The sequence below is a fragment of the Heloderma suspectum genome, chromosome 2 (genome assembly GCF_057233095.1).
Source record: "Heloderma suspectum isolate Gila_16-S chromosome 2, 16-S_ref, whole genome shotgun sequence".
NCBI lineage: Eukaryota > Metazoa > Chordata > Lepidosauria > Squamata > Helodermatidae > Heloderma > Heloderma suspectum.
In genome coordinates this window covers 145,382,014-145,406,679 of record NC_139459.1, presented here as the reverse complement: position 1 = coordinate 145,406,679, position 24,666 = coordinate 145,382,014, and positions in this window count along the sequence as shown.

The following is a 24,666-nucleotide window of genomic DNA, read 5'->3' as shown; positions in this document are numbered from 1 at the left end:
TGCAGCCTAGCTTGGTGAAAAAGACTGAGTGGGCCATCGGGATAGCTTGCCTACTTTCTTTTTGTACACCGTTTGGACAGGGGAATGTTTCAGTTGCACAAGAAAATTAGGGCCAAGACTCTAGTTAGGGGTAAGGTTGGGGAGGCTAGGCTTCCCTGGAGGGAACCAGACCCTCTGTGAAGCCTAGCTTGGTGAAACAGACTGGAATGGGCCACCAGGATGGCTTCCCTACTCCGTTTTAGTACACCGTATCCATGGGGGGATGTTTCCATTGCAGAAGAACATTAGCATTAAGACCCAAATTAGGGTTAGGGTTATGGAGGCTGGGCTTCCCAGGCAGGAACTACGGCCTCGATGAAGCTGAGCCTGGTGAAACAGACTGAGTGGGCCATCAGGATTGCTTGCCTACTGTCTTTTTGTACGCTGTATGGACGAGGGGATGTTTCAGTTGCACAGGAAAATTAGGATTAATACCCAAGTGAGGGCTGGGTTGGGGAGACTGTGCTTCCCAGGCAGCAACCAGGGCCTCTGTGAAGGCTAGCTTGTTGGAACAGATTGAGTTGGCAATCGGGATGGCTTGCCTACTGACTTTTTCTAAACCGTATGGACGGAGGGAAGTTTCACTTGCACAAGAAAATTAGGGTTAAGACTCAAGTTAGGGTTAGGGTTGGGGAGACTGGGCTTCCCAGGCGGGATCATGGGCGTCGGTGTAGCCTAGCTTGGTGAAACAGACTGAGTGGGCCATCGGGATAGCTTTCCTACTGGCTTTCTGTGCACTGTAAGGACGGGGTATCATTTCAGTTGCACAAGAAAATTTGTGTTAAAACTCAAGTAAGGGTTAGGGTTGGGGAGACTGCGGATCCCAAGCGTGATCCTGGGCTTCGGTGCAGCCTAGCTTGGTGAAACAGACTGAGTGGGCCATCGGGATAGCTTGCCTACTTTCTTTTTGTACACCGTTTGGATGGGGGAATGTTTCAGTTGACAAGAAAATTAGGGCCAAGTCTCTAGTTAGGGGTAAGGTTGGGGAGTCTAGGCTTCCCTGGAGGGAACCAGACCTTCTGTGAAGCCTAGCTTGGTGAAACAGACTTGAGTGGGCCACCAGGATGGCTTCCCTACTCCGTTTTAGTACACCGTATCCATGGGGGGATGTTTCCATTGCAGAAGAACATTAACATTAACACCCAAGTTAGGGTTAGGGTTATGGAGGCTGGGCTTCCCAGGCAGGAACTACGGCCTCGATGAAGCCGAACCTGGTGAAACAGACTGAGTGGGCCATCAGGATTGCTTGCCTACTGTCTTTTTGTACGCTGTATGGACGAGGGGATGTTTCAGTTGCACTGGAAAATTAGGATTAATACCCAAGTGAGGGCTGGGTTGTGGAGACTGTGCTTCCCAGGCAGGAACCAGGGCCTCTGTGAAGGCTAGGTTGTTGGAACAGATTGAGTTGGCAATCGGGTTCGCTTGCCTACTGACTTTTTCTAAACCGTATGGACGGGGGGATGTTTCACTTGCACAAGAAAATTAGGGTTGAGAAGACTCAAGTTAGGGCTGGGTTGGGGAGACTGTGCTTCCCAGGTAGCAACCAGGGCCTCTGTGAAGGCTAGCTTGGTGGAACAGATTGAGTTGGCAATCGGGATGGCTTGCCTACTGACTTTTTCTAAACCGTATGGACGGGGGGATGTTTCATTTGCACAAGAAAATTAGGGTTAAGACTCAAGTTAGGGTTAGGGTTGGGGAGACTGGGCTTCCCAGGCGGGATCCTGGGCTTCGGTGCAGCCTAGCTTGGTGAAACAGACTGAGTGGGCCATCGGGATAGCTTTCCTACTGGCTTTCTGTGCACTGTAAGGACGGGGTATCGTTTCAGTTGCACAAGAAAATTTGTGTTAAATCTCAAGTTAGGGTTAGGGTTGGGGAGACTGCGGATCCCAAGCGTGATCCTGGGCTTCGGTGCAGCCTAGCTTGGTGAAACAGACTGAGTGGGCCATCGGGATAGCTTGCCTACTTTCTTTTTGTACACCGTTTGGACGGGGGAATGTTTCAGTTGCACAAGAAAATTAGGGCCAAGACTCTAGTTAGGGGTAAGGTTGGGGAGGCTAGGCTTCCCTGGAGGGAACCAGACCTTCTGTGAAGCCTAGCTTGGTGAAATCGACTTGAGTGGCCCAACAGGATGGCTTCCCTCCTCCGTTTTAGTACACCGTATCCAGGGGGGGATGTTTCCATTGCAGAAGAATATTAGCATTAAGACCCAAATTAGGGTTAGGGTTATGGAGGCTGGGCTTCCCAGGCAGGAACTACGGACTCGATGAAGCCGAGCCTGGTGAAACAGACTGAGTGGGCCATCAGGATTGCTTGCCTACTGTCTTTTTGTACGCTGTATGGACGAGGGGATGTTTCAGTTGCACAGGAAAATTAGGATTAATACCCAAGTGAGGGCTGGGTTGGGGAGACTGTGCTTCCCAGGCAGCAACCAGGGCCTCTGTGAAGGCTAGCTTGGTGGAACAGATTGAGTTGGCAATCGGGATGGCTTGCCTACTGACTTTTTCTAAACCGTATGGACGGAGGGATGTTTCACTTGCACAAGAAAATTAGGGTTAAGACTCAAGTTAGGGTTAGGGTTGGGGAGACTGGGCTTCCCAGGCGGGATCCTGGGCTTCGGTGTAGCCTAGCTTGGTGAAAAACACTGAGTGGGCCATCGGGATAGCTTTCCTACTGTCTTTCTGTGCACTGTAAGGACGGGGTATCGTTTCAGTTGCACAAGAAAATTTGTGTAAAAATTCAAGTTAGGGTTAGGGTTGGGGAGACTGCGGATCCGAAGCGTGATCGTGGGCTTCGGGGCAGCCTAGCTTGGTGAAAAAGACTGAGTGGGCCATCGGGATAGCTTGCCTACTTTCTTTTTGTACACCGTTTGGACGGGGGAATGTTTCAGTTGCACAAGAAAATTAGGGCCAAGACTCTAGTTAGGGGTAAGGTTGGGGAGGCTAGGCTTCCCTGGAGGGAACCAGACCTTCTGTGAAGCCTAGCTTGGTGAAATAGACTTGAGTGGCCCAACAGGATGGCTTCCCTCCTCCGTTTTAGTACACCGTATCCATGGGGGGATGTTTCCATTGCAGAAGAATATTAGCATTAAGACCCAAATTAGGGTTAGGGTTATGGAGGCTGGGCTTCCCAGGCAGGAACTACGGCCTCGATGAAGCCGAGCCTGGTGAAACAGACTGAGTGAGCCATCAGGATTGCTTGCCTACTGTCTTTTTGTACGCTGTATGGACGAGGGGATGTTTCAGTTGCACAGGAAAATTAGGATTAATACCCAAGTGAGGGCTGGGTTGGGGAGACTGTGCTTCCCAGGCAGCAACCAGGGCCTCTGTGAAGGCTAGCTTGGTGGAACAGATTGAGTTGGCAATCGGGATGGCTTGCCTACTGACTTTTTCTAAACCGTATGGACGGAGGGATGTTTCACTTGCACAAGAAAATTAGGGTTAAGACTCAAGTTAGGGTTAGGGTTGGGGAGACTGGGCTTCCCAGGCGGGATCCTGGGCTTCGGTGTAGCCTAGCTTGGTGAAACAGACTGAGTGGGCCATCGGGATAGCTTTCCTACTGTCTTTCTGTGCACTGTAAGGACGGGGTATCGTTTCAGTTGCACAAGAAAATTTGTGTAAAAATTCAAGTTAGGGTTAGGGTTGGGGAGACTGCGGATCCGAAGCGTGATCCTGGGCTTCGGTGCAGCCTAGCTTGGTGAAAAAGACTGAGTGGGCCATCGGGATAGCTTGCCTACTTTCTTTTTGTACACCGTTTGGACGGGGGAATGTTTCAGTTGCACAAGAAAATTAGGGCCAAGACTCTAGTTAGGGGTAAGGTTGGGGAGGCTAGGCTTCCCTGGAGGGAACCAGACCTTCTGTGAAGCCTAGCTTGGTGAAATAGACTTGAGGGGCCCAACAGGATGGCTTCCCTCCTCCGTTTTAGTACACCGTATCCATGGGGGGATGTTTCCATTGCAGAAGAATATTAGCATTAAGACCCAAATTAGGGTTAGGGTTATGGAGGCTGGGCTTCCCAGGCAGGAACTACGGACTCGATGAAGCCGAGCCTGGTGAAACAGACTGAGTGGGCCATCAGGATTGCTTGCCTACTGTCTTTTTGTACGCTGTATGGACGAGGGGATGTTTCAGTTGCACAGGAAAATTAGGATTAATACCCAAGTGAGGGCTGGGTTGGGGAGACTGTGCTTCCCAGGCAGCAACCAGGGCCTCTGTGAAGGCTAGCTTGGTGGAACACATTGAGTTGGCAATCGGGATGGCTTGCCTACTGACTTTTTCTAAACCGTATGGACGGAGGGATGTTTCACTTGCACAAGAAAATTAGGGTTAAGACTCAAGTTAGGGTTAGGGTTGGGGAGACTGGGCTTCCCAGGCGGGATCCTGGGCTTCGGTGTAGCCTAGCTTGGTGAAACAGACTGAGTGGGCCATCGGGATAGCTTTCCTACTGTCTTTCTGTGCACTGTAAGGACGGGGTATCGTTTCAGTTGCACAAGAAAATTTGTGTAAAAATTCAAGTTAGGGTTAGGGTTGGGGAGACTGCGGATCCGAAGCGTGATCGTGGGCTTCGGTGCAGCCTAGCTTGGTGAAAAAGACTGAGTGGGCCATCGGGATAGCTTGCCTACTTTCTTTTTGTACACCGTTTGGACGGGGGAATGTTTCAGTTGCACAAGAAAATTAGGGCCAAGACTCTAGTTAGGGGTAAGGTTGGGGAGGCTAGGCTTCCCTGGAGGGAACCAGACCTTCTGTGAAGCCTAGCTTGGTGAAATAGACTTCAGTGGCCCAACAGGATGGCTTCCCTACTCCGTTTTAGTACACCGTATCCATGGGGGGATGTTTCCATTGCAGAAGAATATTAGCATTAAGACCCAAATTAGGGTTAGGGTTATGGAGGCTGGGCTTCCCAGGCAGGAACTACGGACTCGATGAAGCCGAGCCTGGTGAAACAGACTGAGTGGGCCATCAGGATTGCTTGCCTACTGTCTTTTTGTACGCTGTATGGACGAGGGGATGTTTCAGTTGCACAGGAAAATTAGGATTAATACCCAAGTGAGGGCTGGGTTGGGGAGACTGTGCTTCCCAGGCAGCAACCAGGGCCTCTGTGAAGGCTAGCTTGGTGGAACAGATTGAGTTGGCAATCGGGATGGCTTGCCTACTGACTTTTTCTAAACCGTATGGACGGAGGGATGTTTCACTTGCACAAGAAAATTAGGGTTAAGACTCAAGTTAGGGTTAGGGTTGGGGAGACTGGGCTTCCCAGGCGGGATCCTGGGCTTCGGTGTAGCCTAGCTTGGTGAAACAGACTGAGTGGGCCATCGGGATAGCTTTCCTACTGTCTTTCTGTGCACTGTAAGGACGGGGTATCGTTTCAGTTGCACAAGAAAATTTGTGTAAAAATTCAAGTTAGGTTTAGGGTTGGGGAGACTGCGGATCCGAAGCGTGATCCTGGGCTTCGGTGCAGCCTAGCTTGGTGAAAAAGACTGAGTGGGCCATCGGGATGGCTGGCCTACTTTCTTTTTGTACACCGTTTGGACAGGGGAATGTTTCAGTTGCACAAGAAAATTAGGGCCAAGACTCTAGTTAGGGGTAAGGTTGGGGAGGCTAGGCTTCCCTGGAGGGAACCAGACCCTCTGTGAAGCCTAGCTTGGTGAAACAGACTGGAATGGGCCACCAGGATGGCTTCCCTACTCCGTTTTAGTACACCGTATCGATGGGGGGATGTTTCCATTGCAGAAGAACATTAGCATTAAGACCCAAATTAGGGTTAGGGTTATGGAGGCTGGGCTTCCCAGGCAGGAACTACGGCCTCGATGAAGCCGAGCCTGGTGAAACAGACTGAGTGGGCCATCAGGATTGCTTGCCTACTGTCGTTTTGTACGCTGTATGGACGAGGGGATGTTTCTGTTGCACAGGAAAATTAGGATTAATACCCAAGTTAGGGCTGGGTTGGGGAGACTGTGCTTCCCAGGCAGCAACCAGGGCCTCTGTGAAGGCTAGCTTGGTGGAACAGATTGAGTTGGCAGTCGGGATGGCTTGCCTACTGACTTTTTCTAAACCGTATGGACGGAGTGATGTTTCACTTGCACAAGAAAATTAGGGTTAAGACTCAAGTTAGGGTTAGGGTTGGGGAGACTGGGCTTCCCAGGCGGGATCATGGGCGTCGGTGTAGCCTAGCTTGGTGAAACAGACTGAGTGGGCCATCGGGATAGCTTTCCTACTGGCTTTCTGTGCACTGTAAGGACGGGGTATCATTTCAGTTGCACAAGAAAATTTGTGTTAAAACTCAAGTAAGGGTTAGGGTTGGGGAGACTGCGGATCCCAAGCGTGATCCTGGGCTTCGGTGCAGCCTAGCTTGGTGAAACAGACTGAGTGGGCCATCGGGATAGCTTGCCTACTTTCTTTTTGTACACTGTTTGGATGGGGGAATGTTTCAGTTGACAAGAAAATTAGGGCCAAGACTCTAGTTAGGGGTAAGGTTGGGGAGTCTAGGCTTCCCTGGAGGGAACCAGACCTTCTGTGAAGCCTAGCTTGGTGAAACAGACTTGAGTGGGCCACCAGGATGGCTCCCCTCCTCCGTTTTAGTACACCGTATCCATGGGGGGATGTTTCCATTGCAGAAGAACATTAGCATTAACACCCAAGTTAGGGTTAGGGTTATGGAGGCTGGGCTTCCCAGGCAGGAACTACGGCCTCGATGAAGCCGAACCTGGTGAAACAGACTGAGCGGGCCATCAGGATTGCTTGCCTACTGTCTTTTTGGAAGCTGTATGGACGAGGGGATGTTTCAGTTGCACTGGAAAATTAGGATTAATACCCAAGTGAGGGCTGGGTTGTGGAGACTGTGCTTCCCAGGCAGGAACCAGGGCCTCTGTGAAGGCTAGCTTGTTGGAACAGATTGAGTTGGCAATCAGGTTCGCTTGCCTACTGACTTTTTCTAAACCGTATGGACGGGGGGATGTTTCACTTGCACAAGAAAATTAGGGTTAAGAAGACTCAAGTTAGGGCTGGGTTGGGGAGACTGTGCTTCCCAGGTAGCAACCAGGGCCTCTGTGAAGGCTAGCTTGGTGGAACACATTGAGTTGGCAATCGGGATGGCTTGCCTACTGTCTTTTTGTACGGTGCATGGACGAGGGGATGTTTCAGTTGCACAGGAAAATTAGGATTAATACCCAAGTTAGGGCTGGGTTGGGGAGACTGTGCTTCCCAGGCAGCAACCAGGGCCTCTGTGAAGGCTAGCTTGGTGGAACAGATTGAGTTGGCAATCGGGATGGCTTGCCTACTGACTTTTTCTAAACCGTATGGACGGAGGGATGTTTCACTTGCACAAGAAAATTAGGGTTAAGACTCAATTTAGGGTTAGGGTTGGGGAGACTGGGCTTCCCAGGCGGGATCCTGGGCTTCGGTGTAGCCTAGCTTGGTGAAACAGACTGAGTGGGCCATCGGGATAGCTTTCCTACTGTCTTTCTGTGCACTGTAAGGACGGGGTATCGTTTCAGTTGCACAAGAAAATTTGTGTAAAAATTCAAGTTAGGGTTAGGGTTGGGGAGACTGCGGATCCGAAGCGTGATCCTGGGCTTCGGTGCAGCCTAGCTTGGTGAAAAAGACTGAGTGGGCCATCGGGATAGCTGGCCTACTTTCTTTTTGTACACCGTTTGGACAGGGGAATGTTTCAGTTGCACAAGAAAATTAGGGCCAAGACTCTAGTTAGGGGTAAGGTTGGGGAGGCTAGGCTTCCCTGGAGGGAACCAGACCCTCTGTGAAGCCTAGCTTGGTGAAACAGACTGGAATGGGCCACCAGGATGGCTTCCCTACTCCGTTGTAGTACACCGTATCGATGGGGGGATGTTTCCATTGCAGAAGAACATTAGCATTAAGACCCAAATTAGGGTTAGGGTTATGGAGGCTGGGCTTCCCAGGCAGGAACTACGGCCTCGATGAAGCCGAGCCTGGTGAAACAGACTGAGTGGGCCATCAGGATTGCTTGCCTACTGTCATTTTGTACGCTGTATGGACGAGGGGATGTTTCTGTTGCACAGGAAAATTAGGATTAATACCCAAGTTAGGGCTGGGTTGGGGAGACTGTGCTTCCCAGGCAGCAACCAGGGCCTCTGTGAAGGCTAGCTTGGTGGAACAGATTGAGTTGGCAGTCGGGATGGCTTGCCTACTGACTTTTTCTAAACCGTATGGACGGAGTGATGTTTCACTTGCACAAGAAAATTAGGGTTAAGACTCAAGTTAGGGTTAGGGTTGGGGAGACTGGGCTTCCGAGGCGGGATCATGGGCGTCGGTGTAGCCTAGCTTGGTGAAACAGACTGAGTGGGCCATCGGGATAGCTTTCCTACTGGCTTTCTGTGCACTGTAAGGACGGGGTATCATTTCAGTTGCACAAGAAAATTTGTGTTAAAACTCAAGTAAGGGTTAGGGTTGGGGAGACTGCGGATCCCAAGCGTGATCCTGGGCTTCGGTGCAGCCTAGCTTGGTGAAACAGACTGAGTGGGCCATCGGGATAGCTTGCCTACTTTCTTTTTGTACACCGTTTGGATGGGGGAATGTTTCAGTTGACAAGAAAATTAGGGCCAAGACTCTAGTTAGGGGTAAGGTTGGGGAGGCTAGGCTTCCCTGGAGGGAACCAGACCCTCTGTGAAGCCTAGCTTGGTGAAACAGACTGGAGTGGGCCACCAGGATGGCTTCCCTACTCCGTTTTAGTACACCGTATCCATGGGGGGATGTTTCCATTGCAGAAGAACATTAGCATTAAGACCCAAATTAGGGTTAGGGTTATGGAGGCTGGGCTTCCCAGGCAGGAACTACGGCCTCGATGAAGCCGAGCCTGGTGAAACAGACTGAGTGGGCCATCAGGATTGCTTGCCTACTGTCTTTTTGTACGCTGTATGGACGAGGGGATGTTTCAGTTGCACAGGAAAATTAGGATTAATACCCAAGCTAGGGCTGGGTTGGGGAGACTGTGCTTCCCAGGCAGCAACCAGGGCCTCTGTGAAGGCTAGCTTGGTGGAACAGATTGAGTTGGCAATCGGGATGGCTTGCCTACTGACTTTTTCTAAACCGTATGGACGGAGGGATGTTTCACTTGCACAAGAAAATTAGGGTTAAGTCTCAAGTTAGGGTTAGGGTTGGGGAGACTGGGCTTCCCAGGCGGGATCCTGGGCGTCGGTGTAGCCTAGCTTGGTGAAACAGACTGAGTGGGCCATCGGGATAGCTTGCCTACTTTCTTTTTGTACACCGTTTGGATGGGGGAATGTTTCAGTTGACAAGAAAATTAGGGCCAAGTCTCTAGTTAGGGGTAAGGTTGGGGAGTCTAGGCTTCCCTGGAGGGAACCAGACCTTCTGTGAAGCCTAGCTTGGTGAAACAGACTTGAGTGGGCCACCAGGATGGCTTCCCTACTCCGTTTTAGTACACCGTATCCATGGGGGGATGTTTCCATTGCAGAAGAACATTAACATTAACACCCAAGTTAGGGTTAGGGTTATGGAGGCTGGGCTTTCCAGGCAGGAACTACGGCCTCGATGAAGCCGAACCTGGTGAAACAGACTGAGTGGGCCATCAGGATTGCTTGCCTACTGTCGTTTTGTACGCTGTATGGACGAGGGGATGTTTCAGTTGCACTGGAAAATTAGGATTAATACCCAAGTGAGGGCTGGGTTGTGGAGACTGTGCTTCCCAGGCAGGAACCAGGGCCTCTGTGAAGGCTAGGTTGTTGGAACAGATTGAGTTGGCAATCGGGTTCGCTTGCCTACTGACTTTTTCTAAACCGTATGGACGGGGGGATGTTTCACTTGCACAAGAAAATTAGGGTTGAGAAGACTCAAGTTAGGGCTGGGTTGGGGAGACTGTGCTTCCCAGGTAGCAACCAGGGCCTCTGTGAAGGCTAGCTTGGTGGAACAGATTGAGTTGGCAATCGGGATGGCTTGCCTACTGACTTTTTCTAAACCGTATGGACGGGGGGATGTTTCATTTGCACAAGAAAATTAGGGTTAAGACTCAAGTTAGGGTTAGGGTTGGGGAGACTGGGCTTCCCAGGCGGGATCCTGGGCTTCGGTGCAGCCTAGCTTGGTGAAACAGACTGAGTGGGCCATCGGGATAGCTTTCCTACTGGCTTTCTGTGCACTGTAAGGACGGGGTATCGTTTCAGTTGCACAAGAAAATTTGTGTTAAAACTCAAGTTAGGGTTAGGGTTGGGGAGACTGCGGATCCCAAGCGTGATCCTGGGCTTCGGTGCAGCCTAGCTTGGTGAAACAGACTGAGTGGGCCATCGGGATAGCTTGCCTACTTTCTTTTTGTACACCGTTTGGACGGGGGAATGTTTCAGTTGCACAAGAAAATTAGGGCCAAGACTCTAGTTAGGGGTAAGGTTGGGGAGGCTAGGCTTCCCTGGAGGGAACCAGACCTTCTGTGAAGCCTAGCTTGGTGAAATAGACTTGAGTGGCCCAACAGGATGGCTTCCCTCCTCCGTTTTAGTACACCGTATCCAGGGGGGGATGTTTCCATTGCAGAAGAATATTAGCATTAAGACCCAAATTAGGGTTAGGGTTATGGAGGCTGGGCTTCCCAGGCAGGAACTACGGACTCGATGAAGCCGAGCCTGGTGAAACAGACTGAGTGGGCCATCAGGATTGCTTGCCTACTGTCTTTTTGTACGCTGTATGGACGAGGGGATGTTTCAGTTGCACAGGAAAATTAGGATTAATACCCAAGTGAGGGCTGGGTTGGGGAGACTGTGCTTCCCAGGCAGCAACCAGGGCCTCTGTGAAGGCTAGCTTGGTGGAACAGATTGAGTTGGCAATCGGGATGGCTTGCCTACTGACTTTTTCTAAACCGTATGGACGGAGGGATGTTTCACTTGCACAAGAAAATTAGGGTTAAGACTCAAGTTAGGGTTAGGGTTGGGGAGACTGGGCTTCCCAGGCGGGATCCTGGGCTTCGGTGTAGCCTAGCTTGGTGAAAAACACTGAGTGGGCCATCGGGATAGCTTTCCTACTGGCTTTCTGTGCACTGTAAGGACGGGGTATCGTTTCAGTTGCACAAGAAAATTTGTGTAAAAATTCAAGTTAGGGTTAGGGTTGGGGAGACTGCGGATCCGAAGCGTGATCGTGGGCTTCGGGGCAGCCTAGCTTGGTGAAAAAGACTGAGTGGGCCATCGGGATAGCTTGCCTACTTTCTTTTTGTACACCGTTTGGACGGGGGAATGTTTCAGTTGCACAAGAAAATTAGGGCCAAGACTCTAGTTAGGGGTAAGGTTGGGGAGGCTAGGCTTCCCTGGAGGGAACCAGACCTTCTGTGAAGCCTAGCTTGGTGAAATAGACTTGAGTGGCCCAACAGGATGGCTTCCCTACTCCGTTTTAGTACACCGTATCCATGGGGGGATGTTTCCATTGCAGAAGAATATTAGCATTAAGACCCAAATTAGGGTTAGGGTTATGGAGGCTGGGCTTCCCAGGCAGGAACTACGGCCTCGATGAAGCCGAGCCTGGTGAAACAGACTGAGTGAGCCATCAGGATTGCTTGCCTACTGTCTTTTTGTACGCTGTATGGACGAGGGGATGTTTCAGTTGCACAGGAAAATTAGGATTAATACCCAAGTGAGGGCTGGGTTGGGGAGACTGTGCTTCCCAGGCAGCAACCAGGGCCTCTGTGAAGGCTAGCTTGGTGGAACAGATTGAGTTGGCAATCGGGATGGCTTGCCTACTGACTTTTTCTAAACCGTATGGACGGAGGGATGTTTCACTTGCACAAGAAAATTAGGGTTAAGACTCAAGTTAGGGTTAGGGTTGGGGAGACTGGGCTTCCCAGGCGGGATCCTGGGCTTCGGTGTAGCCTAGCTTGGTGAAACAGACTGAGTGGGCCATCGGGATAGCTTTCCTACTGTCTTTCTGTGCACTGTAAGGACGGGGTATCGTTTCAGTTGCACAAGAAAATTTGTGTAAAAATTCAAGTTAGGGTTAGGGTTGGGGAGACTGCGGATCCGAAGCGTGATCCTGGGCTTCGGTGCAGCCTAGCTTGGTGAAAAAGACTGAGTGGGCCATCGGGATAGCTTGCCTACTTTCTTTTTGTACACCGTTTGGACGGGGGAATGTTTCAGTTGCACAAGAAAATTAGGGCCAAGACTCTAGTTAGGGGTAAGGTTGGGGAGGCTAGGCTTCCCTGGAGGGAACCAGACCTTCTGTGAAGCCTAGCTTGGTGAAATAGACTTGAGGGGCCCAACAGGATGGCTTCCCTCCTCCGTTTTAGTACACCGTATCCATGGGGGGATGTTTCCATTGCAGAAGAATATTAGCATTAAGACCCAAATTAGGGTTAGGGTTATGGAGGCTGGGCTTCCCAGGCAGGAACTACGGACTCGATGAAGCCGAGCCTGGTGAAACAGACTGAGTGGGCCATCAGGATTGCTTGCCTACTGTCTTTTTGTACGCTGTATGGACGAGGGGATGTTTCAGTTGCACAGGAAAATTAGGATTAATACCCAAGTGAGGGCTGGGTTGGGGAGACTGTGCTTCCCAGGCAGCAACCAGGGCCTCTGTGAAGGCTAGCTTGGTGGAACACATTGAGTTGGCAATCGGGATGGCTTGCCTACTGACTTTTTCAAACCGTATGGACGGAGGGATGTTTCACTTGCACAAGAAAATTAGGGTTAAGACTCAAGTTAGGGTTAGGGTTGGGGAGACTGGGCTTCCCAGGCGGGATCCTGGGCTTCGGTGTAGCCTAGCTTGGTGAAAAACACTGAGTGGGCCATCGGGATAGCTTTCCTACTGGCTTTATGTGCACTGTAAGGACGGGGTATCGTTTCAGTTGCACAAGAAAATTTGTGTAAAAATTCAAGTTAGGGTTAGGGTTGGGGAGACTGCGGATCCGAAGCGTGATCGTGGGCTTCGGGGCAGCCTAGCTTGGTGAAAAAGACTGAGTGGGCCATCGGGATAGCTTGCCTACTTTCTTTTTGTACACCGTTTGGACGGGGGAATGTTTCAGTTGCACAAGAAAATTAGGGCCAAGACTCTAGTTAGGGGTAAGGTTGGGGAGGCTAGGCTTCCCTGGAGGGAACCAGACCTTCTGTGAAGCCTAGCTTGGTGAAATAGACTTGAGTGGCCCAACAGGATGGCTTCCCTACTCCGTTTTAGTACACCGTATCCATGGGGGGATGTTTCCATTGCAGAAGAATATTAGCATTAAGACCCAAATTAGGGTTAGGGTTATGGAGGCTGGGCTTCCCAGGCAGGAACTACGGCCTCGATGAAGCCGAGCCTGGTGAAACAGACTGAGTGAGCCATCAGGATTGCTTGCCTACTGTCTTTTTGTACGCTGTATGGACGAGGGGATGTTTCAGTTGCACAGGAAAATTAGGATTAATACCCAAGTGAGGGCTGGGTTGGGGAGACTGTGCTTCCCAGGCAGCAACCAGGGCCTCTGTGAAGGCTAGCTTGGTGGAACAGATTGAGTTGGCAATCGGGATGGCTTGCCTACTGACTTTTTCTAAACCGTATGGACGGAGGGATGTTTCACTTGCACAAGAAAATTAGGGTTAAGACTCAAGTTAGGGTTAGGGTTGGGGAGACTGGGCTTCCCAGGCGGGATCCTGGGCTTCGGTGTAGCCTAGCTTGGTGAAACAGACTGAGTGGGCCATCGGGATAGCTTTCCTACTGTCTTTCTGTGCACTGTAAGGACGGGGTATCGTTTCAGTTGCACAAGAAAATTTGTGTAAAAATTCAAGTTAGGGTTAGGGTTGGGGAGACTGCGGATCCGAAGCGTGATCCTGGGCTTCGGTGCAGCCTAGCTTGGTGAAAAAGACTGAGTGGGCCATCGGGATAGCTTGCCTACTTTCTTTTTGTACACCGTTTGGACGGGGGAATGTTTCAGTTGCACAAGAAAATTAGGGCCAAGACTCTAGTTAGGGGTAAGGTTGGGGAGGCTAGGCTTCCCTGGAGGGAACCAGACCTTCTGTGAAGCCTAGCTTGGTGAAATAGACTTGAGGGGCCCAACAGGATGGCTTCCCTCCTCCGTTTTAGTACACCGTATCCATGGGGGGATGTTTCCATTGCAGAAGAATATTAGCATTAAGACCCAAATTAGGGTTAGGGTTATGGAGGCTGGGCTTCCCAGGCAGGAACTACGGACTCGATGAAGCCGAGCCTGGTGAAACAGACTGAGTGGGCCATCAGGATTGCTTGCCTACTGTCTTTTTGTACGCTGTATGGACGAGGGGATGTTTCAGTTGCACAGGAAAATTAGGATTAATACCCAAGTGAGGGCTGGGTTGGGGAGACTGTGCTTCCCAGGCAGCAACCAGGGCCTCTGTGAAGGCTAGCTTGGTGGAACACATTGAGTTGGCAATCGGGATGGCTTGCCTACTGACTTTTTCAAACCGTATGGACGGAGGGATGTTTCACTTGCACAAGAAAATTAGGGTTAAGACTCAAGTTAGGGTTAGGGTTGGGGAGACTGGGCTTCCCAGGCGGGATCCTGGGCTTCGGTGTAGCCTAGCTTGGTGAAACAGACTGAGTGGGCCATCGGGATAGCTTTCCTACTGTCTTTCTGTGCACTGTAAGGACGGGGTATCGTTTCAGTTGCACAAGAAAATTTGTGTAAAAATTCAAGTTAGGGTTAGGGTTGGGGAGACTGCGGATCCGAGGCGTGATCGTGGGCTTCGGTGCAGCCTAGCTTGGTGAAAAAGACTGAGTGGGCCATCGGGATAGCTTGCCTACTTTCTTTTTGTACACCGTTTGGACGGGGGAATGTTTCAGTTGCACAAGAAAATTAGGGCCAAGACTCTAGTTAGGGGTAAGGTTGGGGAGGCTAGGCTTCCCTGGAGGGAACCAGACCTTCTGTGAAGCCTAGCTTGGTGAAATAGACTTCAGTGGCCCAACAGGATGGCTTCCCTACTCCGTTTTAGTACACCGTATCCATGGGGGGATGTTTCCATTGCAGAAGAATATTAGCATTAAGACCCAAATTAGGGTTAGGGTTATGGAGGCTGGGCTTCCCAGGCAGGAACTACGGACTCGATGAAGCCGAGCCTGGTGAAACAGACTGAGTGAGCCATCAGGATTGCTTGCCTACTGTCTTTTTGTACGCTGTATGGACGAGGGGATGTTTCAGTTGCACAGGAAAATTAGGATTAATACCCAAGTGAGGGCTGGGTTGGGGAGACTGTGCTTCCCAGGCAGCAACCAGGGCCTCTGTGAAGGCTAGCTTGGTGGAACAGATTGAGTTGGCAATCGGGATGGCTTGCCTACTGACTTTTTCTAAACCGTATGGACGGAGGGATGTTTCACTTGCACAAGAAAATTAGGGTTAAGACTCAAGTTAGGGTTAGGGTTGGGGAGACTGGGCTTCCCAGGCGGGATCCTGGGCTTCGGTGTAGCCTAGCTTGGTGAAACAGACTGAGTGGGCCATCGGGATAGCTTTCCTACTGTCTTTCTGTGCACTGTAAGGACGGGGTATCGTTTCAGTTGCACAAGAAAATTTGTGTAAAAATTCAAGTTAGGGTTAGGGTTGGGGAGACTGCGGATCCGAAGCGTGATCCTGGGCTTCGGTGCAGCCTAGCTTGGTGAAAAAGACTCAGTGGGCCATCGGGATGGCTGGCCTACTTTCTTTTTGTACACCGTTTGGACAGGGGAATGTTTCAGTTGCACAAGAAAATTAGGGCCAAGACTCTAGTTAGGGGTAAGGTTGGGGAGGCTAGGCTTCCCTGGAGGGAACCAGACCCTCTGTGAAGCCTAGCTTGGTGAAACAGACTGGAATGGGCCACCAGGATGGCTTCCCTACTCCGTTTTAGTACACCGTATCGATGGGGGGATGTTTCCATTGCAGAAGAACATTAGCATTAAGACCCAAATTAGGGTTAGGGTTATGGAGGCTGGGCTTCCCAGGCAGGAACTACGGCCTCGATGAAGCCGAGCCTGGTGAAACAGACTGAGTGGGCCATCAGGATTGCTTGCCTACTGTCGTTTTGTACGCTGTATGGACGAGGAGATGTTTCTGTTGCACAGGAAAATTAGGATTAATACCCAAGTTAGGGCTGGGTTGGGGAGACTGTGCTTCCCAGGCAGCAACCAGGGCCTCTGTGAAGGCTAGCTTGGTGGAACAGATTGAGTTGGCAGTCGGGATGGCTTGCCTACTGACTTTTTCTAAACCGTATGGACGGAGTGATGTTTCACTTGCACAAGAAAATTAGGGTTAAGACTCAAGTTAGGGTTAGGGTTGGGGAGACTGGGCTTCCCAGGCGGGATCATGGGCGTCGGTGTAGCCTAGCTTGGTGAAACAGACTGAGTGGGCCATCGGGATAGCTTGCCTACTGGCTTTCTGTGCACTGTAAGGACGGGGTATCATTTCAGTTGCACAAGAAAATTTGTGTTAAAACTCAAGTAAGGGTTAGGGTTGGGGAGACTGCGGATCCCAAGCGTGATCCTGGGCTTCGGTGCAGCCTAGCTTGGTGAAACAGACTGAGTGGGCCATCGGGATAGCTTGCCTACTTTCTTTTTGTACACCGTTTGGATGGGGGAATGTTTCAGTTGACAAGAAAATTAGGGCCAAGACTCTAGTTAGGGGTAAGGTTGGGGAGTCTAGGCTTCCCTGGAGGGAACCAGACCTTCTGTGAAGCCTAGCTTGGTGAAACAGACTTGAGTGGGCCACCAGGATGGCTTCCCTCCTCCGTTTTAGTACACCGTATCCATGGGGGGATGTTTCCATTGCAGAAGAACATTAGCATTAACACCCAAGTTAGGGTTAGGGTTATGGAGGCTGGGCTTCCCAGGCAGGAACTACGGCCTCGATGAAGCCGAACCTGGTGAAACAGACTGAGTGGGCCATCAGGATTGCTTGCCTACTGTCTTTTTGGAAGCTGTATGGACGAGGGGATGTTTCAGTTGCACTGGAAAATTAGGATTAATACCCAAGTGAGGGCTGGGTTGTGGAGACTGTGCTTCCCAGGCAGGAACCAGGGCCTCTGTGAAGGCTAGCTTGTTGGAACAGATTGAGTTGGCAATCAGGTTCGCTTGCCTACTGACTTTTTCTAAACCGTATGGACGGGGGGATGTTTCACTTGCACAAGAAAATTAGGGTTAAGAAGACTCAAGTTAGGGCTGGGTTGGGGAGACTGTGCTTCCCAGGTAGCAACCAGGGCCTCTGTGAAGGCTAGCTTGGTGGAACACATTGAGTTGGCAATCGGGATGGCTTGCCTACTGTCTTTTTGTACGGTGCATGGACGAGGGGATGTTTCAGTTGCACAGGAAAATTAGGATTAATACCCACGTTAGGGCTGGGTTGGGGAGACTGTGCTTCCCAGGCAGCAACCAGGGCCTCTGTGAAGGCTAGCTTGGTGGAACAGATTGAGTTGGCAATCGGGATGGCTTGCCTACTGACTTTTTCTAAACCGTATGGACGGAGGGATGTTTCACTTGCACAAGAAAATTAGGGTTAAGACTCAATTTAGGGTTAGGGTTGGGGAGACTGGGCTTCCCAGGCGGGATCCTGGGCTTCGGTGTAGCCTAGCTTGGTGAAACAGACTGAGTGGGCCATCGGGATAGCTTTCCTACTGTCTTTCTGTGCACTGTAAGGACGGGGTATCGTTTCAGTTGCACAAGAAAATTTGTGTAAAAATTCAAGTTAGGGTTAGGGTTGGGGAGACTGCGGATCCGAAGCGTGATCCTGGGCTTCGGTGCAGCCTAGCTTGGTGAAAAAGACTGAGTGGGCCATCGGGATAGCTGGCCTACTTTCTTTTTGTACACCGTTTGGACAGGGGAATGTTTCAGTTGCACAAGAAAATTAGGGCCAAGACTCTAGTTAGGGGTAAGGTTGGGGAGGCTAGGCTTCCCTGGAGGGAACCAGACCCTCTGTGAAGCCTAGCTTGGTGAAACAGACTGGAATGGGCCACCAGGATGGCTTCCCTACTCCGTTGTAGTACACCGTATCGATGGGGGGATGTTTCCATTGCAGAAGAACATTAGCATTAAGACCCAAATTAGGGTTAGGGTTATGGAGGCTGGGCTTCCCAGGCAGGAACTACGGCCTCGATGAAGCCGAGCCTGGTGAAACAGACTGAGTGGGCCATCAGGATTGCTTGCCTACTGTCATTTTGTACGCTGTATGGACGAGGGGATGTTTCTGTTGCACAGGAAAATTAGGATTAATACCCAAGTTAGGGCTGGGTTGGGGAGACTGTGCTTCCCAGGCAGCAACCAGGGCCTCTGTGAAGGCTAGCTTGGTGGAACAGATTGAGTTGGCAGTCGGGATGGCTTGCCTACTGACTTTTTCTAAACCGTATGGACGGAGTGATGTTTCACTTGCACAAGAAAATTAGGGTTAAGACTCAAGTTAGGGTTAGGGTTGGGGAGACTGGGCTTCCGAGGCGGGATCATGGGCGTCGGTGTAGCCTAGCTTGGTGAAACAGACTGAGTGGGCCATCGGGATAGCTTTCCTACTGGCTTTCTGTGCACTGTAAGGACGGGGTATCATTTCAGTTGCACAAGAAAATTTGTGTTAAAACTCAAGTAAGGGTTAGGGTTGGGGAGACTGCGGATCCCAAGCGTGATCCTGGGCTTCGGTGCAGCCTAGCTTGGTGAAACAGACTGAGTGGGCCATCGGGATAGCTTGCCTACTTTCTTTTTGTACACCGTTTGGATGGGGGAATGTTTCAGTTGACAAGAAAATTAGGGCCAAGACTCTAGTTAGGGGTAAGGTTGGGGAGTCTAGGCTTCCCTGGAGGGAACCAGACCTTCTGTGAAGCCTAGCTTGGTGAAACAGACTTGAGTGGGCCACCAGGATGGCTTCCCTCCTCCGTTTTAGTACACCGTATCCATGGGGGGATGTTTCCATTGCAGAAGAACATTAGCATTAACACCCAAGTTAGGGTTAGGGTTATGGAGGCTGGGCTTCCCAGGCAGGAACTACGGCCTCGCTGAAGCCGAACCTGGTGAAACAGACTGAGTGGGCCATCAGGATTGCTTGCCTACTGTCTTTTTGGAAGCTGTATGGATGAGGGGATGTTTCAGTTGCACTGGAAAATTAGGATTAATACCCAAGTGAGGGCTGGGTTGTGGAGACTGTGCTTCCCAGGCAGGAACCAGGGCCTCTGCGAAGGCTAGCTTGTTGGAACAGATTGAGTTGGCAATCAGGTTCGCTTGCCTACTGACTTTTTCTAAACCGTATGGACGGGGGGATGTTTCACTTGCACAAGAAAATTAGGGTTAAGAAGACTCAAGTTAGGGCTGGGTTGGGGAGACTGTGCTTCCCAGGTAGCAACCAGGGCCTCTGTGAAGGCTAGCTTGGTGGAACACATTGAGTTGGCAATCGGGATGGCTTGCCTACTGTCTTTTTGTACGGTGCATGGACGAGGGGATGTTTCAGTTGCACAGGAAAATTAGGATTAATACCCAAGTTAGGGCTGGGTTGGGGAGACTGTGCTTCCCAGGCAGCAACCAGGGCCTTTGTGAAGGCTAGCTTGGTGGAACAGATTGAGTTGGCAATCGGGATGGCTTGCCTACTGACTTTTTCTAAACCGTATGGACGGGGGGTTGTTTCACTTGCACAAGGAAATTAGGGTTAAGACTCAAGTTAGGGTCAGGGTTGGGGAGACTGGGCTTCCCAGGCGAAATCCTGGGCTTCGCTGTAGCCTAGCTTGGTGAAACAGACTGAGTGGGCCATCGGGATAGCTTTCCTACTGGCTTTCTGTGCACTGTAAGGACGGGGTATCGTTTCAGTTGCACAAGAAAATTTGTGTTAAAACTCAAGTTAGGGTTAGGGTTGGGGAGACTGCGGATCCCAAGCGTGATCCTGGGCTTCGGTGCAACCTAGCTTGGTGAAACAGACTGAGTGGGGCATCGGGATAGCTTGCCTACTTTCTTTTTGTACACCGTTTGGTCGGGGGAATGTTTCAGTTGCACAAGAAAATTAGGGCCAAGACTCTAGTTAGGGGTAAGGTTGGGGAGGCTAGGCTTCCCTGGAGGGAACCAGACCCTCTGTGAAGCCTAGCTTGGTGAAACAGACTGGAGTGGGCCACCAGGATGGCTTCCCTACTCCGTTTTAGTACACCGTATCCATGGGGGGATGTTTCCATTGCAGAAGAACATTAGCATTAAGACCCAAATTAGGGTTAGGGTTATGGAGGCTGGGCTTCCCAGGCAGGAACTACGGCCTCGATGAAGCCGAGCCTGGTGAAACAGACTGAGTGGGCCATCAGGATTGCTTGCCTACTGTCTTTTTGTACGCTGTATGGACGAGGGGATGTTTCAGTTGCACAGGAAAATTAGGATTAATACCCAAGCTAGGGCTGGGTTGGGGAGACTGTGCTTCCCAGGCAGCAACCAGGGCCTCTGTGAAGGCTAGCTTGGTGGAACAGATTGAGTTGGCAATCGGGATGGCTTGCCTACTGACTTTTTCTAAACCGTATGGACGGAGGGATGTTTCACTTGCACAAGAAAATTAGGGTTAAGTCTCAAGTTAGGGTTAGGGTTGGGGAGACTGGGCTTCCCAGGCGGGATCCTGGGCGTCGGTGTAGCCTAGCTTGGTGAAACAGACTGAGTGGGCCATCGGGATAGCTTGCCTACTGGCTTTCTGTGCACTGTAAGGACGGGGTATCGTTTCAGTTGCACAAGAAAATTTGTGTTAAAACTCAAGTTAGGGTTAGGGTTGGGGAGACTGCGGATCCCAAGCGTGATCCTGGGCTTCGGTGCAGCCTAGCTTGGTGAAACAGACTGAGTGGGCCATCGGGATAGCTTGCCTACTTTCTTTTTGTACACCGTTTGGACGGGGGAATGTTGCAGTTGCACAAGAAAATTAAGGGCCAAGACTCTAGTTAGAGGAAAGGTTGGGGAGGCTAGGCTTCCCTTGAGTGAACCAGACCCTCTGTGAAGCCTAGCTTGGTGAAACAGACTTGAGTGGGCCACCAGGATGGCGTCCCTACTCAGTTTTAGTACACCTTATCCATGGGGGGATGTTTCCATTGCAGAAGAACATTAGCATTAACACCCAAATTAGGGTTAGGGTTATGGAGGCTGGGCTTCCCAGGCAGGAACTACGGCCTCGATGAAGCCGAGCCTGGTGAAACAGACTGAGTGGGCTATCAGGATTGCTTGCCTACTGTCTTTTTGTACGCTGTATGGACGAGGGGATGTTTCAGTTGCACAGGAAAATTAGGATTAATACCCAAGTGAGGGCTGGGTTGGGGAGACTGTGCTTCCCAGGCAGGAACCAGGGCCTCTGTGAAGGCTAGCTTGTTGGAACAGATTGAGTTGGCAATCGGGATGGCTTGCCTACTCACTTTTTCTAAACCGTATGGACGGGGGGATGTTTCACTTGCACAAGGAAATTAGGGTTAAGAAGACTCAAGTTAGGGCTGGGTTGGGGAGACTGTGCTTCCCAGGTAGCAACCAGGGCCTCTGTGAAGGCTAGCTTGGTGGAACAGATTGAGTTGGCAATCGGGATGGCTTGCCTACTGACTTTTTCTAAACCGTATGGACGGGGGGATGTTTCACTTGCACAAGAAAATTAGGGTTAAGACTCAAGTTAGGGTTAGGGTTGGGGAGACTGGGCTTCCCAGGCGGGATCCTGGGCTTCGGTGCAGCCTAGCTTGGTGAAACAGACTGAGTGGGCCATCGGGATAGCTTTCCTACTGGCTTTCTGTGCACTGTAAGGACGGGCTATCGTTTCAGTTGCACAAGAAAATTTGTGTTAAAACTCAAGTTAGGGTTAGGGTTGGGGAGACTGTGGATCCCAAGCATGTTCCTGGGCGTCGGTGCAGCCTAGCTTGGTGATAAAGACTGAGTGGGCCATCGGGATAGCTTGCCTACTTTCTTTTTGTACACCGTTTGGACGGGGGAATGTTTCAGTTGCACAAGAAAATTAGGGCCAAGACTCTAGTTAGGGTTAAGGTTGGGGAGGCTAGGCTTCCCTGGAGGGAACCAGACCCTCTGTGAAGCCTAGCTTGGTGAAACAGACTGGAGTGGGCCACCAGGATGGCTTCCCTACTCCGTTTCAGTACATCGTGTCCATGGAGGGATGTTTCCATTGCAGAAGAACATTAGCATTAACACCCAAATTAGGGTTAGGGTTATGGAGGCTAGGCTTCCCAGGCAGGAACTACGGCCTCGATGAAGCCGAGCCTGGTGAAACAGACTGAGTGGGCCATCAGGATTGCTTGCCTACTGTCTTTTTGTATGCTGTATGGACGAGGGGATGTTTCAGTTGCACAGGAAAATTAGGATTAATACCCAAGTTAGGGCTGGGTTGGGGAGACTGTGCTTCCCAGGCAGCAACCAGGGCCTCTGTGAAGGCTAGCTTGGTGGAACAGATTGAGTTGGCAGTCGGGATGGCTTGCCTACTGACTTTTTCTAAACCGTATGGACGGAGGGATGTTTCACTTGCACAAGAAAATTAGGGTTAAGACTCAAGTTAGGGTTAGGGTTGGGGAGACTGGGCTTCCCAGGCGGGATCCTGGGCTTCGGTGTAGCCTAGCTTGGTGAAACAGACTGAGTGGGCCATCGGGATAGCTTTCCTACTGGCTTTCTGTGCACTGTAAGGACAGGGTATCATTTCAGTTGCACAAGAAAATTTGTGTTAAAACTCAAGTAAGGGTTAGGGTTGGGGAGACTGCGGATCCCAAGCGTGATCCTGGGCTTCGGTGCAGCCTAGCTTGGTGAAACAGACTGAGTGGGCCATCGGGATAGCTTGCCTACTTTCTTTTTGTACACCGTTTGGATGGGGGAATGTTTCAGTTGACAAGAAAATTAGGGCCAAGACTCTAGTTAGGGGTAAGGTTGGGGAGTCTAGGCTTCCCTGGAGGGAACCAGACCTTCTGTGAAGCCTAGCTTGGTGAAACAGACTTGAGTGGGCCACCAGGATGGCTTCCCTCCTCCGTTTTAGTACACCGTATCCATGGGGGGATGTTTCCATTGCAGAAGAACATTAACATTAACACCCAAGTTAGGGTTAGGGTTATGGAGGCTGGGCTTCCCAGGCAGGAACTACGGCCTCGATGAAGCCGAACCTGGTGAAACAGACTGAGTGGGCCATCAGGATTGCTTGCCTACTGTCTTTTTGGAAGCTGTATGGACGAGGGGATGTTTCAGTTGCACTGGAAAATTAGGATTAATACCCAAGTGAGGGCTGGGTTGTGGAGACTGTGCTTCCCAGGCAGGAACCAGGGCCTCTGTGAAGGCTAGCTTGTTGGAACAGATTGAGTTGGCAATCAGGTTCGCTTGCCTACTGACTTTTTCTAAACCGTATGGACGGGGGGATGTTTCACTTGCACAAGAAAATTAGGGTTAAGAAGACTCAAGTTAGGGCTGGGTTGGGGAGACTGTGCTTCCCAGGTAGCAACCAGGGCCTCTGTGAAGGCTAGCTTGGTGGAACACATTGAGTTGGCAATCGGGATGGCTTGCCTACTGTCTTTTTGTACGGTGCATGGACGAGGGGATGTTTCAGTTGCACAGGAAAATTAGGATTAATACCCAAGTTAGGGCTGGGTTGGGGAGACTGTGCTTCCCAGGCAGCAACCAGGGCCTTTGTGAAGGCTAGCTTGGTGGAACAGATTGAGTTGGCAATCGGGATGGCTTGCCTACTGACTTTTTCTAAACCGTATGGACGGGGGGTTCTTTCACTTGCACAAGAAAATTAGGGTTAAGACTCAAGTTAGGGTCAGGGTTGGGGAGACTGGGCTTCCCAGGCGAGATCCTGGGCTTCGCTGTAGCCTAGCTTGGTGAAACAGACTGAGTGGGCCATCGGGATAGCTTTCCTACTGGCTTTCTGTGCACTGTAAGGACGGGGTATCGTTTCAGTTGCACAAGAAAATTTGTGTTAAAACTCAAGTTAGGGTTAGGGTTGGGGAGACTGCGGATCCCAAGCGTGATCCTGGGCTTCGGTGCAACCTAGCTTGGTGAAACAGACTGAGTGGGGCATCGGGATAGCTTGCCTACTTTCTTTTTGTACACCGTTTGGTCGGGGGAATGTTTCAGTTGCACAAGAAAATTAGGGCCAAGACTCTAGTTAGGGGTAAGGTTGGGGAGGCTAGGCTTCCCTGGAGGGAACCAGACCCTCTGTGAAGCCTAGCTTGGTGAAACAGACTGGAGTGGGCCACCAGGATGGCTTCCCTACTCCGTTTTAGTACACCGTATCCATGGGGGGATGTTTCCATTGCAGAAGAACATTAGCATTAAGACCCAAATTAGGGTTAGGGTTATGGAGGCTGGGCTTCCCAGGCAGGAACTACGGCCTCGATGAAGCCGAGCCTGGTGAAACAGACTGAGTGGGCCATCAGGATTGCTTGCCTACTGTCTTTTTGTACGCTGTATGGACGAGGGGATGTTTCACTTGCACAGGAAAATTAGGATTAATACCCAAGCTAGGGCTGGGTTGGGGAGACTGTGCTTCCCAGGCAGCAACCAGGGCCTCTGTGAAGGCTAGCTTGGTGGAACAGATTGAGTTGGCAATCGGGATGGCTTGCCTACTGACTTTTTCTAAACCGTATGGACGGAGGGATGTTTCACTTGCACAAGAAAATTAGGGTTAAGACTCAAGTTAGGGTTAGGGTTGGGGAGACTGGGCTTCCCAGGCGGGATCCTGGGCGTCGGTGTAGCCTAGCTTGGTGAAACAGACTGAGTGGGCCATCGGGATAGCTTGCCTACTGGCTTT